General features: G+C 43.0%; 1 protein-coding gene across 1 annotated transcript in view; it reads left to right on the forward strand.

The window, feature by feature from the left end:
• Positions 1-16,242, forward strand: part of IL36G (interleukin 36 gamma) — a 163,068-nt gene that overhangs the window by 74,844 nt on the left and 71,982 nt on the right. Inside the window, exon 2 of the mRNA XM_040496769.1 lies at positions 1,501-1,654. The gene's annotated coding sequence lies outside the window, so the exon portion shown is untranslated. The remainder of the gene's footprint in view (positions 1-1,500; positions 1,655-16,242) is intronic.

Below are 16,242 nucleotides of genomic sequence, written 5' to 3' on the forward strand. Positions count from 1 at the left end.
CAGAATATGGCAGGTGTTGTGAGGTGTATAAGCTGCCATGGAGGGGTCATCTGCCCTTTCCTCTACGTGCGCTTAGGGACATGGCCAGGTCAGAGGAGGGGGAGAAACATGGTTTGGCTCTCGGTGAACTGAGAGTGCTCTGGGCTACACACTGAGATGGTGTTTGGGAAATTGTGGGTTCATGTTGGAGGGATTGTTCACTGCAGAGCAAAGTAAGGACCTGAAAGCACCAGGAAAGGCATGAGGTGAGTGGTGAGTGTCTCCTCACTTTGGACCAGGGACTGTAAGAAAGAAGTGGGCTGACCTTGGCAAACTGGGCTGTGGACTGGGGTCTCCATGTGGTCATTGTTGCTCTCTGGCTTGGAGCCCTGAAAGGGATGGATACCTACTGTCAGACATCCTGGGGAGAAGGCAAGCTGAGGCAGGAGGAGGGCCCTGGTGCGTATGGGGTCAATCTTAGGCATCTGGCAGCTGGGGCGAGGACTCTGAGCCTTGGACCTGCCTGGAACCCATCGTGGGGGGTAGGGGCAGGGGAAGTGGGGGTGAGCTGGTTCCTACCACACTGAGAGACTCTACGAGTGAGGCAAGGAAGGAGGCCCTGGACTGTGGGCTTGGAGGTAGCCATACTGCGCGTGGCAATTTTACTCCCCTTCGTTCATCCTCAAGCCTTCAGAAAAGCCTCATTGAAGGCAGGAAGGTGGTCTCAGAGATTTAGGGGAGGGCAATATACCTTCTCCAGAGCTGATAGGACAGGAGCAGTTAGGAGGCATTGTGTGCCCAGCAGTGCAGCCACCTCATGAATGGTCCCCAAGGTCAGGGGCTGGGTGCCTTTGCTCACTGTAGTATCCCCAGACACTAGAGCAGCGCCTAGCAGGTAGCCGGTGCTCAGTACAATTTGATTGACTTGAATGAATGAATGAATGAGTGAATGTCACCAACAGCAGTGTGAGTGTGGCAAACTGAGGTGGAAGTTGGAGGGAGATTCTGAGACAGTGTCCTTGGGACTCTTAGAAGGTGATCGCTGGGGATGCATTTCTGTCCTCATAATTAGGCATAAGGCATATTTGACCCCTGTGAAACCTGGGCATGTTGTAAGTGGTTAATGAATTGAAATAGAATGTGTTATTCAAAATGTACTACTTTGGCATGTGGATTATCTTGAGCTGAAGGCAATCAGACTCAAAACCCAGCTTATTACCTCTCCCTAAAATACCTAAACTACCTAAAATAATTTAGATAAGGGGCCTGTACCAGAAAGAGGGCTATTACCAGAGATAAGTTGTATCTGTAAGACTTTTCTGCTTCAGAGGACAAACATCTGATTACCACACATCTTATCTGCCTGCAAATTGTCCTCCTTCCCTCTGAAGCCCCAGGCCCCTAGCCTTTTCCCTAGCTCAGAATGGCTCCATTGCTTGACTGCTTTGGGTCTCATATTTTTATGGGGCCTCTATGGAAATGAAATTAAATTTGCTTTTCTCCTGTTAATCTGTCTTACAGCAATTTAATTATTAGACCAGCTAACAAACCTAGAAGAGAAGAAGGGAAATTTTGTCTGCCCGTGCAGAATCCTCACCACTGGCCTTCCCCCATCCAGGAGCCCACCTTCACCTTCCCTCTCCCTGGATGTCTGCTTCAGCAGGGCATCTGGCAGGTTTGTACTGTGCAAAGGGAGGCCTAAGGAAATGGTTACTGGGGTCTCTACATCCAGACATGATCTGAAGAGGAGTGGTTCTGTGAGTGCATTGGGGAATAATGGGAGGGCTTTGAGTGCCTGGATGGTTCACTCTTGGCTAGTCCAGGTGGCTCGTATTGTTTGCCTCCTGCTGGGGCCTGTCCACGTCTCTGGTTGCAGGATGCTTGTGGACTAGGGAGCATGGGGTTCATAGCTATGTTTGTGATGGACCCTAGGTGCCCCTCTTTAGGGGATAGGCTACCCCCATGTCTCCGAGTTTGGGGCAGAAGTCCATGACCTCAGCATGCCCCATTGCGACGTCATTAGTTAGTTTAGGTGGGGTCTCCTTCTCTGAGGCCCTTCCGAGGCTCACACAGCCAGCCCTGATAGCACTTTCTTTAATCTCTCAGCCCTCTTCCTCTTGCTTACCACACCTGGCACACAGGCTTTCTGTCTGTTTCTTGACTTGTCAGTCTTGCCCCTAACTGAGGGCAAGTTGGTTTATGTTTTTCTCGTCAAGATCTCCTTTGACCCCCAAGTCTCATCCTCTGTCTCCAGTTCCAGCCATCTTTTTTTTTTTTTTTAATTACGATGGTATGTATAGGCAGCATACAGTGTTATTAGTTTCAGGGGTACGACACAGTGATCTGACAATTCTATACATTATGTAATGCTCACTGTGGTAAGTGTAGTTACCACCTATCACCATACAATGTTTTTTAATATTACCATGAACCCTATGCTGTACTTTCCATCCTTGTGACTTTATCTATCTATCTATCTATCTATCTATCTATCTATCTATCTATCTATTTAATATTTTTAGAATATAATTTATTGTCAAATTGGCTAACGTACAGTGTATAGAGTGTGCTCTTGGTTTTGGGAGTAGATTCCCGTGATTAATCGCTCACGTATAACACCCAGTGCTCATTCCAACAAGTTCCCTCCTCAATGCCCATCACCCATTTTCCCCTCTCCCCGGCTCCCCCACATCAACCCTCAGTTTGTTTTCTGTATTTAAGAGTCTCTTATGGTTTGCCTCTCTCCCTCTCTGTTTGTAACTATTTTTTTCCCCTTCCCTTCCCCCATGGGTGACTTAACTTATTTTATACCTGGAAGTTTGTACCTCTTAATCCCCTTCATCTATTTCACCCAGCCCCACAACCCCTTTCCTTCTGGCAGCCAGTTAGTTCTCTGTATTTACAAGTCTGTTTCCATTTTTTGTTTGTTTTATTTTTTAGATTCCACATATGAACATAAATGACATCATATAGAATTCGTCTTTCTCTTTCTGACTTATTTCACTTAGCATAGTATCCTCTGTGTCAATCCTTGTTGTTGCAAATGGCAAGATCTCATTCTTTTTTATGGCTGAGTAATATTTCATCATGTATATTATATATAAAAACATATACATTTATGATATTTTAAATATATATAATAGATACCACATTTTTTATAAAACTGGGTGGCTACATGCAAAAGAATGAAGCTGGACCATTTTATTACACCATACACAAAAATGAACTCAACATGGATTAAAGACCTAAATGTGGGACCCAAAGCCATAAAGCTCCTCAAAGGACACAGGTAGTGGTCTCTTAGCTATGGGCTTCGGCAGTATATTTATGGATATGTCTCCTCAGTTAAGGGAAACAAAACCAAAAATAAACGAATGGGACTCTACACCAAAATAAAAAGTTCTAGCTACTCATTAGCACATTACTCCTGTGTATTTGCTTCTTGCTGTCTGAAATGATCTCTCATCTGTTGTTTGCTGGCAGACTGCTCCACTAGCCTGTGGCCACAATTGGAGCATACCCCTGCTGCCTTGTTCCTCTTGTGTCCCAGGCCAGGGTGGAGGATTAAGAACTTTTGAGTGGAGATTGGTCAAATGAGCCAGCTGGCTCCTGTCTTAGGTTTCACCCCAGATTTTCCAAAGGATACAGGCCCTGAAATATTAGAGTCATTCAGTTCAGTGCCTTTGGGTGGGCGGTTTGTGTCCCTGGCTCCTGCCTGGTGGATTTGCCTGCTCTGGCTGAGTGGGTAGGTTCCCTGCCCTTTCTCACTTCTTACTTCCTCTTGGGAATTCCATCTGAAATTGTTTGTTCAGTTCAGAGAATGACCTTGCCCAATAGGGTTCTACTCCACGTGGTCTTAAGGCACCCAAGAACTCTTGCTCGGATCTCTCCTATTGAGCTACCGAAGTCAGTTTGCAGATGAGGAATGAGTCTAGCCGAGGGTCAAGCCACAGATTGGGGAAGTTGCAGACTCCCATGTAGGTGCCCAATTTCCGCCTGGAGTTTTCCCCACAGGGGTGTTCAGTAAGAGAGAGGGCAGGATGTTACACTGTGCTCCTGGGGAAGCCCAGGACTGAAATCTCAGCCAAGGGCCACATTCTTCAGGAACTTGCTCAACTAGTCCTGGCCCCTGCCTGATTATCTTATTACGAATGGCTCCGTGGACAAGGGGACTAGGTCGGTATGAGTGGAGATGAAGGGAAAGGGGAATAAGACCACAATGTTTTCTCTGAACCCACAGCAGTCTTGCTGGCTTTAACGCAGATTGTTCGACTGTCAGATCACTTAGCTCTTACATTATCTTGTGGACAACCAGATCTCAGGAATCAGCCAGATTTTGTGAACTTTGGTAAGTTCCTGGACTCCCTCTTTCCTGAGACTGATTTCTTAGGAGACACTATTTTATTTATTTATTTAAATTAAAAAAATTTTTTTTATTTATTTTTGAGATAGAGAAAGAGCATGAACGGGAGAGGGTTAGAGAGAAGGAGACACAGAATCCGAAGCAGGCTCCAGGCTCTGAGCTGTCAGCACAGAACCCGACACGGGGCTCGAACTCACGGACTGTGAGATCATGACCTGAGCCGAAATCGGATCCTTAACCAACTGAGCCACCCAGGCTCCCCAGGAGACACTATTTTCTCCTACTGTAGGATTCACCTCAGTCTCTCTTTGTTTGCTGGACAGGGAAATTTGCCCTTCTTCTTCTTCTTCTTCTTCTTCTTCTTCTTTTAATGTGTACTTATTTTAGAGAGAGAGAACATGTAGGGGAGAGTCAGAGAGAGGGAGACAGAGGATCCAAAGTGGGCTCTGCACTGACAGCAGGGAGCCCAATGTGGGGCTTGAACCCACGAACCATGAGGTCATGACCTGAGCCAAAGTCGGGCTCTTAGTCAATTGAGCCACCCAGGCTCCCCTGCTCTTACTTCTTCTAAGTGCTAGTCAAAAGAAAGCAATCCTAAAAATAAGCAAACAACACATGTGACCTTCCCCTCTGGTCTTTAAGCTCCTAGAGAGCCATGACAAAATCAACTCCCTCCCCTCCTATGACGCCTTGCTTGTGATGAGCACTCAACTAATGGGTGGAATTATCACTGAATGTTGGGTTCTAGGAGATAGTCAGTGGGTGAGTCAAAAAGACCAAAGAGAATTAGCCTCTGCCCTCATAGCCTTATCACTGAAAGTCATTCATCTTCCTGGCCTGATGTCCTTATGTTTAAAATGAAGACCTATCTCTCAGGGTTGTTATAAAGATAAACACGGTCCCGTATGTGAAAGCATCTAACAGAGAGGGACCATGGTCAACACACAGGAAATACTAGTTTGCCTCCTTTCCTCCTTCTTTCTTCTCTTCCTAATGAGAGTGGCCTCCTTTTCACTGTTGACATCAAATCTCTGATAGTAGTGATAATCGAACAGGGATCAGTGGTTATGTGTGTGTACGTGTGCATTAAGACTGGAAAGTGTTAACTGCCAACATTCATTCATAAAGAGCTCACTTGGTCTGGGGTTGTAGTAGGGAGGGGGAATCTTGTTCCCCAGTCAGCGTCACTGTCTCTGTTTCATTAGTTCCTTGAGGCTGCTGTCCAAATGGAGCCCCCTGCAGTGAGCTCACCATGAATTTTCCAGCATCCTCTGTTCCCAAAAAGTATAATTGCCTTCCATATAGTATTTTTAGTATTACTAGGAATACAAAGATGAATTAAATATAGGTACCTCTCTTCAGAGAACTTATCTTGAGTACAAGAAATTAATAGGAGGTGCTGAGAAGAGGCACCCCTTTTTGCCACCCCCAAGGGTGTGCACCTCTTGGAAAGACTCCATGTAGGCAATCATACACACAGACATCCTTCTTTCTGACCACAGCCTTCCTGTTTCTCACTCCCATACTCTCAAAGTGCCAATTATTCACCCTTATCAGGACCACTAGACCACAGATATCCTCCCTCTCTATCTCTCTTTTTGCTTTTGCTTCCTTATTCAGCCAGTTTAGTTTCTGTGCTCCAGCTGTTCAACCATTTTCTTGCTGGTCTTCTCAGCAGCCGTTACCTTTTTCTTCCCTAATACTTCCTAGGCAAAACCCCAGGCCTAGTTGTATTGATGGTCTGTTTCTTCTGCATCTCTATTGGGGCTGCTGGAGGCTGTTGAAGACAACCACCTAGCCTCACAGATGAGTGCCACCTGGATGCATGGGCTCTCACATTGTCTGTCAGTCCTACAAAGCTCTCACAGCAATGATTTCAAATTCTCACCATTGACCTCAAATCCTGATCCCACCTCTCCCCCTCATACTTAGTCCTTGAAAATAGACACCCCCAGGAGAGCTCCTCCAGCATTTCCTATCATGCTTCCAGCCTGCATCCCACCCAACCCAGCAATCTGTTCTCTTATTACTGGAGTGGGAGAGGTTTTTTATCCTTCCACCCAGGCCTGGAACCTCCTGACCCACTGCTGTATGATAAAGAGTTTATCTTGTTTTTTCCCTAGATACCTGTTAAGGAATTTTTGAAACCCTTGAAGTTTCTGACTCTTGGCAGAGCCCCTAGATAACGTCAGGATGGAAGCTAGTGTCCAGAAATATCAATCACATGATTAGAAGATTGGGGCTTTGAGCCACACGATGATACCAGTCAACTCTTCCTTCCAGCCTCCTGGGAGGCCAGGAGAGGGGGACTGAAGATTGACTTCAGTCACGTGGCCAATGATTTAATCAAACATGCTTCCATAATGAAATCCCAGAAAAACTCTAGATGCTGAGCTTGGAGAAGCCTCCTTGTTGTTGAACACAACCATGTGCTGGGAGTCTGATGCATCCTGACTCCACATGGAGAGAGCAGGGAAGCTCTCTGTTCCCTCCCAGACCTTTCCCTCTGTGTCTTGGCATTTGGCTGGTCCCCCTGATTTGTATCCTATGTAATAAAATAGTAATGATAACAGCACTTTCCTGAATTCTGTAACTCTTTCTAACGAATTATAAAACCCAAGGGGGTCTTGGGATCTTCTGAATTTATAGCCAGTCAGTCGGAAGTATGTATGCCCTGGGGGCCCTTGAAGTGCCACTGGCACCTGAGGTCAGGACAGTCTTACTGGGGACCATGTCCTTTAGCTTGTGGAGTCTGCACTAACTCTGGGTGGTTACTGCTAGAATTGAATTGAAGTACACCCAATTAGGGTTGAAATGGAACACCTGTTTTCTCAAGGATCTTGCTGTTTTGGGATCTCCCTCTCCCTCATGTTCAACCTTTTACTCTCTACTGGCTCCTTCTCACTAGAGCCTCTCATGCCTTGCTTATTTAAATCAAATCAAAACAAAACAAAACAAAACAAAACAAAACAAAACAAAACAAAACAAAACTGCTTTGTTTCTCTTAAAAAGTGCCTTCACTTGTTTTTCCTCCTACTGCTCAGCCCTCAACACATTTGCTTCCTCCCTCCACTGGATCAAAACTTCTCTGATGAAGGCCATCCTTGTCCCCACAGTCATTGATCACTTTGAGCCTTTTTTTCCCTAAAAAACAAACAAACAAACAAACAAACAAAAAACAAAAACAACAACAACAAAAAAAAACAACACCTTGACTGGCAGCATCATTTCACATTACTGATCATTTTCTTCTTAAGCCACAATCCCCTCCTGCCCCAGTTTCGGCAATACCACTATGGTTTCCTTTGGCTATTCCTTTCCCGGTCTCCTATCTAGTCTTCTTCTGTTAACCCCTTAACTATGCCAAACTGCAACTATTGTCCACTTCCTACCCTCCTGTTTGGTTCCTAGCCTGTGAAAGTCTCACCATCCCCCCAGATACCTAGAGCATCACCTTGAGCCCTTTATTTTCTTCACCACTCCATCCTCATATCTAATAACCACCATGCTTGGTTCCTTTTACTTCCCAAGTACTCATGTCTCCATGCATTTACATCCTCTGCTTCTGTTGCTCCCCAGTCCAGATGACAACCTCCAGCTCACTTCCTCAGTAGTCTCCCTGCTTCTAGTTTTGTGACCCTCCAACCTGTTCTCCTACAGCCAGAGTGATATTTCTAGAACAGATGCAGTCATGTGGAGCCAGCGCCTATGTGGGACCTGCCCTTTGGCAAGTACCAGTGACTTTTTGTTGAATGAAGGAATGAATGTTATTCCCTTCTTTAAGACCCTTCACGAATTTCCCATGGCTCTTAGAGTCCAAGCTCCTGGACACAGTTTCTAGCCCATTTGACTTGGCTCTTGCCCATCCCTCTTTTTGGCCGTGAATGTATTATGCTCACCCTTCTTCTATTTGGAACACCCTTCCCTTCCTTTGGCTGGGTAACTGTTATTCATCCCTTACATCCCAGCCTTCACAGGCTTTTTCCTGCCCCACCTGCCATATGTCCTAGTCACTTCCTGCTCCACCTAATATATACTTATTACATTGCATTGCAGTTGTTTGCATTATGATTTACATACCCACTAGCAGTATCTCAACATCCCCATCACTCCACATTTTTGGCAACACTTGGTATAGCCAAACTTTAAGAATTTTGACAGTCTATTTGGTGTAAAATGGTATCTTACTATGCTTTAATTTCCATTTCTCTATTACAAATTTTTTGTTTGTTTTAGAGAGAGGGAGAGAGAGAGAGAGAGAGAGAGAGAGAGAATGTGAGCCTGAGCAGGGGAGTGTCAGAGTGGGGGAGAGAGAGAGAATCTTAAGCAGGCTCCCCACAGAGCTTGATCCCATGACCCTGGGATCATGACTTGAGCTGAAATCAAGAGTCGGACACTCAACCGACTGACCCACTGAGGCGCACCCCCCCCCGTTTCTCTAATTTTTAATGAGATGGATCATCTTTTCAAATGTTTCTAGTCATTTATATTTACTTTTCTATGAAATGCATCTGCTTTTTCTTGCTGGATTAAAAAAAAAAGTATTTGTAGGAGTTCTTTATATTCTGAATACTAATCTTTGGTGAAATGTATATGTTGCAAATTTTATACCCCGGTTTGTGGCTTGCCTTTCCGCTTTTTAATGGTATCTCTTAATGAAAAAAGTTTAACATCCAAAATGAGGTCGAAGTGTTCAGTTTCCCATTTATGGTTTATGCCTTTAGTGTCTGGTTTAAGAAATCACTCCCTGCCCCCAAATCACAAAGGTTTTAAAGTTTTGCTTTATAAGAGACTCTTGAAAACTGAGAACAAACTGAGGGTTGATGGGGGGTGGGAGGGAGAGGAGGGTGGGTGATGGGTATTGAGGAGGGCATCTTTTGGGATGAGCACTGGGTGTTGTATGGAAACCAATTTGACAATAAATTTCATATATTGAAAAAAAATAAAGTTTTGCTTTTCACATTTTGCTGTTCTTACATTTAATGGAGTGCCTCCTCTGCTGGAGAGCAACTGCACAAGGACAGGAGGTATGGTCTTGTTTCATGCTGATCCCCAGAGCTCTGTGTAGTGACTGGTACCCAGTAAGGGATCAGTGATTGAATGAATGATTGAATAATTGAATAATTGAAGGTAGAAACAGAGTGGTGTGGGAATTCAGAGGGGGCAAGAGGTACCTTTGAGAAGGTGAAGGAGATAAAGTAAGATGGTGGTTCTCAATCCTGGGTTTACACTAGAGTTTCCTGGGGGAGCATTAAAATGTAGACAGTTTTACCCCAGAGATTCTTTGTGATGGGTCTGAGGCATGATCTGGGCATCAAGTGATCCTAATATGGGATCAGGGCTGAAAGCACTGGATTTTGAGGTAAAATAGTGCTGTGGTCAAGGGAACAGAAGCTGGGCTTAGTAGACTTGGGCTTGAATTTCAGCCTTGTCACTGACTAGCTGTGTGCTCTTACACTTTTGAACCTGCTTTCTTTGCCTACAAAATGGGTGTAATAACACCTGCCTGCCATGGTGGTTATGAGAGTTAGAGGAGATAAATGTGTTCCCAGAATGAAGGGTGTTCTTAATAATTTGTAGTATGTATGTATGTATAAGTTATATTTTTCACAGAGGAGATGACATTTGAGCCAGACCTTGATGCCTGCATGAAACGTAAGCATATGGTGATTGAGAGAGAAGGGCCATTCAGGTGGAAGGAATGTAATGATTCAAGGGCGTGAGGAGAAGACATGCTGGGGGAGAGTGAGCGGGCCAGTTAGCACTGGCAGACAGTGCAAGAAAGAGAGAAGTGGGGAATCTGCCAGAGGAGATGGGTGATGACCAGGTGCCAAGGGTATGGCTCCTCAGAGATTCCTATGGGCGCTATTGTCTTCAACAAATCTCCAGCCTAGCCCTAAGTGAGCAAGAATTCTGGATTCTCTCTCTGTCTCTGTCTCTCCCTTCATTCCCAGACCAGAACAGTGACTGATTTTTCGGAGGAGAGTCAAAGCAGGGTGGCTGTGGGGATCCAGGGGGCAGAATACAAGAATGTTCCACATATTCTCTTACTGAATTCCTACCTTAGTACCCCATCTACTCCAAGGCAATGCCCAGTGGGGGTTCTTCTTTCTCCCTCTCCCATATGCCTAGATTATCTTTTTTTCCCATCTCTATCATATTATTTATCACATCTGTTCTGTGCCACAGTTTTTCCACTTTGCATCTGCCTTTCCTCTTTTCTAGATCCTGAGTGTTCCTAGAGGTTTAGATCATTTCCTTCTTATTTACTTGTTCCCCAGAGTACAGAGAGTGCTTAATACATAAATTTTATTTAAATGGTTAATGATTTAAGTAAAATTCTATTTAAATGGTTAATGATTTAAATAAAATTTTATTTAAATGGGTATGTTGCACATCTAATTGGCTCCTGGATCAGTGCATTCTTTTCTAGCGTAACCAGGGATGGGGAACCATATCGAAGGCAGGGCTACTCCAGGTAGAAGTGCATAGAACCTTCTCCCTCACTGCTAAAAAACAGGATGGGAAGGTGCCAAAAAACAAAACCTTCCACTTTTAGAAATGTAAAACATGTGACACTTGTCACACTTAGGTGTTATCTTGCTGAGAAGTTGCTGCTGATGTTTTATGACCGCATTGTTTACCCAGATGTGGATTTGTCCCATGTGAGGAACTGAGGACAGGAATATTGTTGATGCACACTCCTGATAGGGAAGCCAATACTCAGAGAATTGTCATGAAGTTTTTGAAGAATTGTTTTGCATTTTTTTAAACATTTACTTGAATGGGTGGTTTAACTTAGTTGTGAAACCTGACAAAATGTTTGAGGTATTCTCGTAATGATGGCTTTGGTTTTTAGAAAAGTTATTATTTCTGGCAATACTTAAACAGCATGGTCATGTGTTTCTTAAGGCCTATCTTCTATTGTGATAGTAAAACTATATCATCGCTATGCCGAAAAATGCTTATCCTTTTGTCCTCTGTAGGCATGTATAAACTTAGCTTGTCCCCAAAACTAAATCAGGTGAGTAAACTGCAGTGTACTAAAAAAATGGGAGGGACCAAACAATCTCTGTTTTATTTACTCTGTTGGAAATCACATATCCATCAGGAGGCTCTTTGACTGACCACAAACAACTCTCATGAATGGATAAAAGTAAGAGTTAACAGCATCAATTTGTGTTAAAAAAAAAAACAAAGTTCAGCATGTTTTAGATGGATTATTGGTTGGGTAAGCTGATAGATATATAATTTTGGGGGGAATTGGTTGTTGCCCTTAGTGGTTTGACTTATTTCAAAGTTATACCTACTTTTGTTGTGAAATAGTCTGGATTCTCTTAAAAAAAAAAAGTTGGCTTGGGGCGCCTCGGTGAGTCAGTCAGTTGAGTGGCTGACTTTGGCTCAGGCCATGATCTCACAGCTCATGAATTCCAGCCCTGCGATGGGCTCTGTGCTGACAGCTCAGAGCCTGGAGCCTGCTTTGGATTCTGTCTCTCTGGCTTTCTCTGCCCCTCTCCCGCTCGTGCTCTATCTCAGTCTCTCTCTCTCAAAAGTAAATAAACATAAAAAAATTAAAAACAGCAACAACAACAACAACAACAAAAAGTTGGCTTGTATAATGCTGAGAAGTACTGAACTACTCATCTGAAAGAGTAGGCCTGAGAAATAATTTGAACATGTTTAGAGATGGACACCACTGACATCTACCTCTGTCCTAACTGGCTGCTCATATATAGACAGGAAGGATAAGAGGAGTAACAATTAAAAGTAGGTGCTGAGCTATGTGTGATCTAGTTGATCTACAACACTGGAAAGACTGGGCCAACGGACCTCCAGGAAGAAGGGTGTGCATTTATTGATCACACTACATGAAAGTCACTATGATAAGCCCTGGAAAAATGAAGTGGAGTAAGAATTGGTCTCTGATCTTAAGAGGCTGACAGATTTGGGGGGAGACAGATAAAAATATTTAATAAAAATATTTAATGTTATAAATGCTCTGATGGAGTTGTGTGCAAGAGATCAAGAGAAGGGCTGGTTGATTGAGTCCCAAGCACAATGGGAGAGCACATTCCTGAGCAGCTACTGGTACTGAGTCTCAAAAGAGGAATAGTACATGAGAGGGGTGGGGAATGTCAGGCAAAGAGATTTCAGGTAGGGTCTCTGCAGGAAGTGATGAAAAATGAGACTAGAAAGTAGGCAGGGACCAGGTTAAGAAGAGTCTCATTGTAGGGAGGCAAAGGTGATCTGAGTGACACAGTCAGTTTTGCATTTCAGCAAGTTCATTTTCACACTATAACATAGAAAAAGCTGGAGCTGGGCCAGACTTGAAGCAGGGAGACAGAAAGTCTGGGGGAAGTGATGAGGCCCTGAAACAAGGCAGCAGTGGTAAGGAGAGAGTGGAAGAGATAGAATTGAGGTTTTTTTCCAAAGTAAAATCAGAATGGACTTAGTGACCAATTGGATATGCGTGCGGTTCAGGAAGCAAAATCAGAGGATAACTCTGAGACTTCTAGGTTGACCTAGTAAAGTGGCATTATCTAACACCACCTGGAAGCCAGAGGGATGATCAACTTTGTTTGCTTTGGGGGGAGTGATATATAAGGAGTTACTATTTTAAAGTTGGGATACGTGAATTTGGTATGTCTCTGGGATTTATGGGTAAATCTCCCCAAATGGCAGTTGAATATGTCTGTCTGGGATGAGGAAATAAGAACAGTTTGGCCGGTGACACACAGTTGGAAGTGGTCATTGTATTTCTCAGAACTTAGAGACGGTAGCTGAATGGAGAGGGCAACCCTGAAGGAGCTGGGTGTGGAGCTAGGGGAGTAAATCCTCTCATCTCTCACACCTCTGCCTTCTTCTTCTTCTTTTTCTTTTCTTTTTTTTTTTTTTTTTTTTGTGATTTTTGTTTCTATGTTATTTCAGATTCCCAGTGGAACCTCCATAAATTCTCCTTTTTTCTTTATTTTAATTTGTTTTAGATTTACATTCAAGTTAGTTAGCGTATAATGCAACAGTGATTTCAGGAGTAGATTCTTTAGTGCCCCTTCCCCATTTAGCCCATCCCCCCCTCCCATAACCCCTCCAGTAAACCTCTGTTTGTTCTCCATATTTAAGAATCTCTTATGTTTTGTCCCCCTCTCTGTTTTTATAGTATTTTTGCTTCCCTTCCTTTATGGTCATGTGTTTTATATCTTAAAGTCCTCATATGAATGAAGTCATGATATTTGTCTTTGTCTGACTAATTTTGCTTAGCAGAATACCCTCTAGTTCCATCCACGTAGTTGCAAATGGCAAGATTTCATTCTTTTTGATTGCTGAGTAATACTCCATTGTGTGTGTGTGTGTGTGTGTGTGTGTGTGTGTGTGTGTGTGTTTATTCTTTATCCATTCATTCGTCGATGGACATTTGGGCTCTTTCCATACTTTGGCTATTGTTGATAGTACCACTATAAACAGTGGGGTTCATGTGCCCCTTCAAAACAGCATACCTATATCCCTTGGATAAATACCTAGTAGTGCAATTGCTGGGTCGTAGGGTAGTTCTATTTTTAATTTTTTGAGGAACATTCCATACTGTTTTCCAGAGTGGCTACACCAGTTTGCATTGCTACCAGCAGTGCAAAAGAGATCCTCTTTTTCTGCATCCTCACCAACATCTGTTGTTACCTGAGTTGTTAATGTTAGCGATTCTGACATCGCACCTCTGCCTTCTGACTTCCTCTCAGTTTCTCCTGCTGGCTAAACCCAACTGAAAGACAGACAGCAGGGGAGCCCAGTGGATATAGTCCCATAAGGGTCAGCGTCCTAGGGAGCAGAGCAGTATGGAGAAGGGTGATACAGGATTTGGGGGTTCAAAAGGAATATATCCTGGACAACCACCATCTGTGGGCAGGTAGTGCAAGAATTGTCAGTAAAGGAGACTGAGGAGCCAGAGGCCAGAAGAAAAACCAGGTGACTCAGAAGCCAAAGGGAAAAGGAAGTAGAAATGGCCCATGGTGCCCAATGCTGCAGAAGTCAGGCAAAACAAGGATTGAATCCATTAGGTTTGGCAATTAGGAGACCTTCACAAAAGTAGTTTTAATGGAGTGGTAGAGCCAGAACTGGCAGAGCCAGCTAAAGTGGATTAAACAATAAAAAAGGATTTTCATTTCTAGCAATATGGATGACTAGTTATACAGAGCAGTTTCTCCTAGTAAAAGACATCTGAAAAAGTTGGATAAACTAGTTTTAACTTAAATAGTTTTAAAAGCATGACTGAGCTGATGAGAGAAACGACTTGATGTGAGTTGCAATGGGAAGATTATTCTACAGCCGAGGGTAAACACTAGAGTTGGCAAAGGGGAATTGGTTTATTACAGAGGAACAATACTCAGAATGATGGCAGACTCTTCAACAATGATAGTAAAGCCAGAAAACAGTGCGATATTTTCATAGTATTGTGAGTAGGCCCTATCAACTCATGGTTGGGTACCCAATGAACCTGTCTTTCAGGAACAAGAACCTCTGCAAAGATAATGGTGATGAGAGGATTCATACCAAAGAACCTTATTAAGGCAACTTTGAAGGGTGGTACTACAAGGTGGGGAAAATGACCCCACTAGGAAGGCCTGGGACGTAAAAAGGGACGGTAGGCCAAGAAAATGGTCAAAGTTTGGATAAAGCTAAACAAATATCAACTGTTTAAAATGGTAATAATGTCTAATTTGTGAGGGAACTATAATTCTGGGCTACAGTAGTTTTGGAGAGGGGAGAGATTGGGGTTAAAGCATTCTGTGGTTCTTTTTTGTTCTAAAGGAGAGGGAAAATATTGAAATTCTTGATTTTGTTACGTTAGATGTGATGTTAAAAGTTCTTGGAGGTAAGCACCAAAATAATAAAGATAAAATATATAATTTCCAAACCAGTAAACAAAACACTAATGGTGTAAGAAAAACAGAGTGAAGCAACTCCTACCATCTAAGGAAAGAGAAAAACAAGAAACAGAAAAAGGGGACAAGTAGCACAAAATAAGACAGTAGAAGGAATTAATATATATGAAAAATCACCATCAAAATAAGTGAACTAAACATATTAGTTAAAAGGCAAAGATTATCAGACTGGATATAAGAAAGTAGAGCTGTGTTTTATCACAGAACCCATGAAGATACAACATAACAATACATAGCAATATACATATATGACAGAAAGATACAAAAAGTCTGAAAACAAAATGGTGAAAAGAATACATGTTAAGCTAGTTTTAAACAAGATAAAGCTATTGATTAATAACAAAAGAAATAAGCATTAAGACAAATAGCATTACTAGAGATAAATAGGTTCACTCATATTGATTAAAAAGCCCTACAAAGGTATACAATTTTAAACATGTATGCACTAATAATGTATAAAAATACTAAAGCAAAAAAAAAAAAAAAAGACAGATCCACAAGGAGCCACCGACAGAGCCACCAATATAGTGGGAAATTTAATATACATCTCTTATTAATCGATAGTGCAGATCCATGTCAGTAAGGAAATAACAAGCTTGATTAGACAGATATACCTGGAATGTGGCACCCCGCAACTGGTGCAAGTCTCTCTGTGAAATGAAGATAAGAACTTCAGCCAAATAGAATATGTTGTTAGGAGTAAATGTGATAAACTACTTAAGATACTTTGTATAGAGCCTAGCATGTATTAAGCACTTGATAAGTTTGATAAATATTTGTAATTTGTTCCCTGAAGATGCCTCTGGGGGGACTTTGAGAACAAATTAAAAACAAACCAACAAACCCTGTCGCCTTTAAGAGTCATTGACAGGTAGAACCCCAGAGGCCAGGTCTGAATGAATACTACAGAGAGATGGCTGAGGGCCTTGGGGCCCAGGGGCCCCAGTACGACCTGGGGCAGGCCCA

The sequence above is a fragment of the Herpailurus yagouaroundi genome, unplaced genomic scaffold, assembly GCF_014898765.1.
Source record: "Herpailurus yagouaroundi ecotype Mexico unplaced genomic scaffold, PumYag 188, whole genome shotgun sequence".
NCBI lineage: Eukaryota > Metazoa > Chordata > Mammalia > Carnivora > Felidae > Herpailurus > Herpailurus yagouaroundi.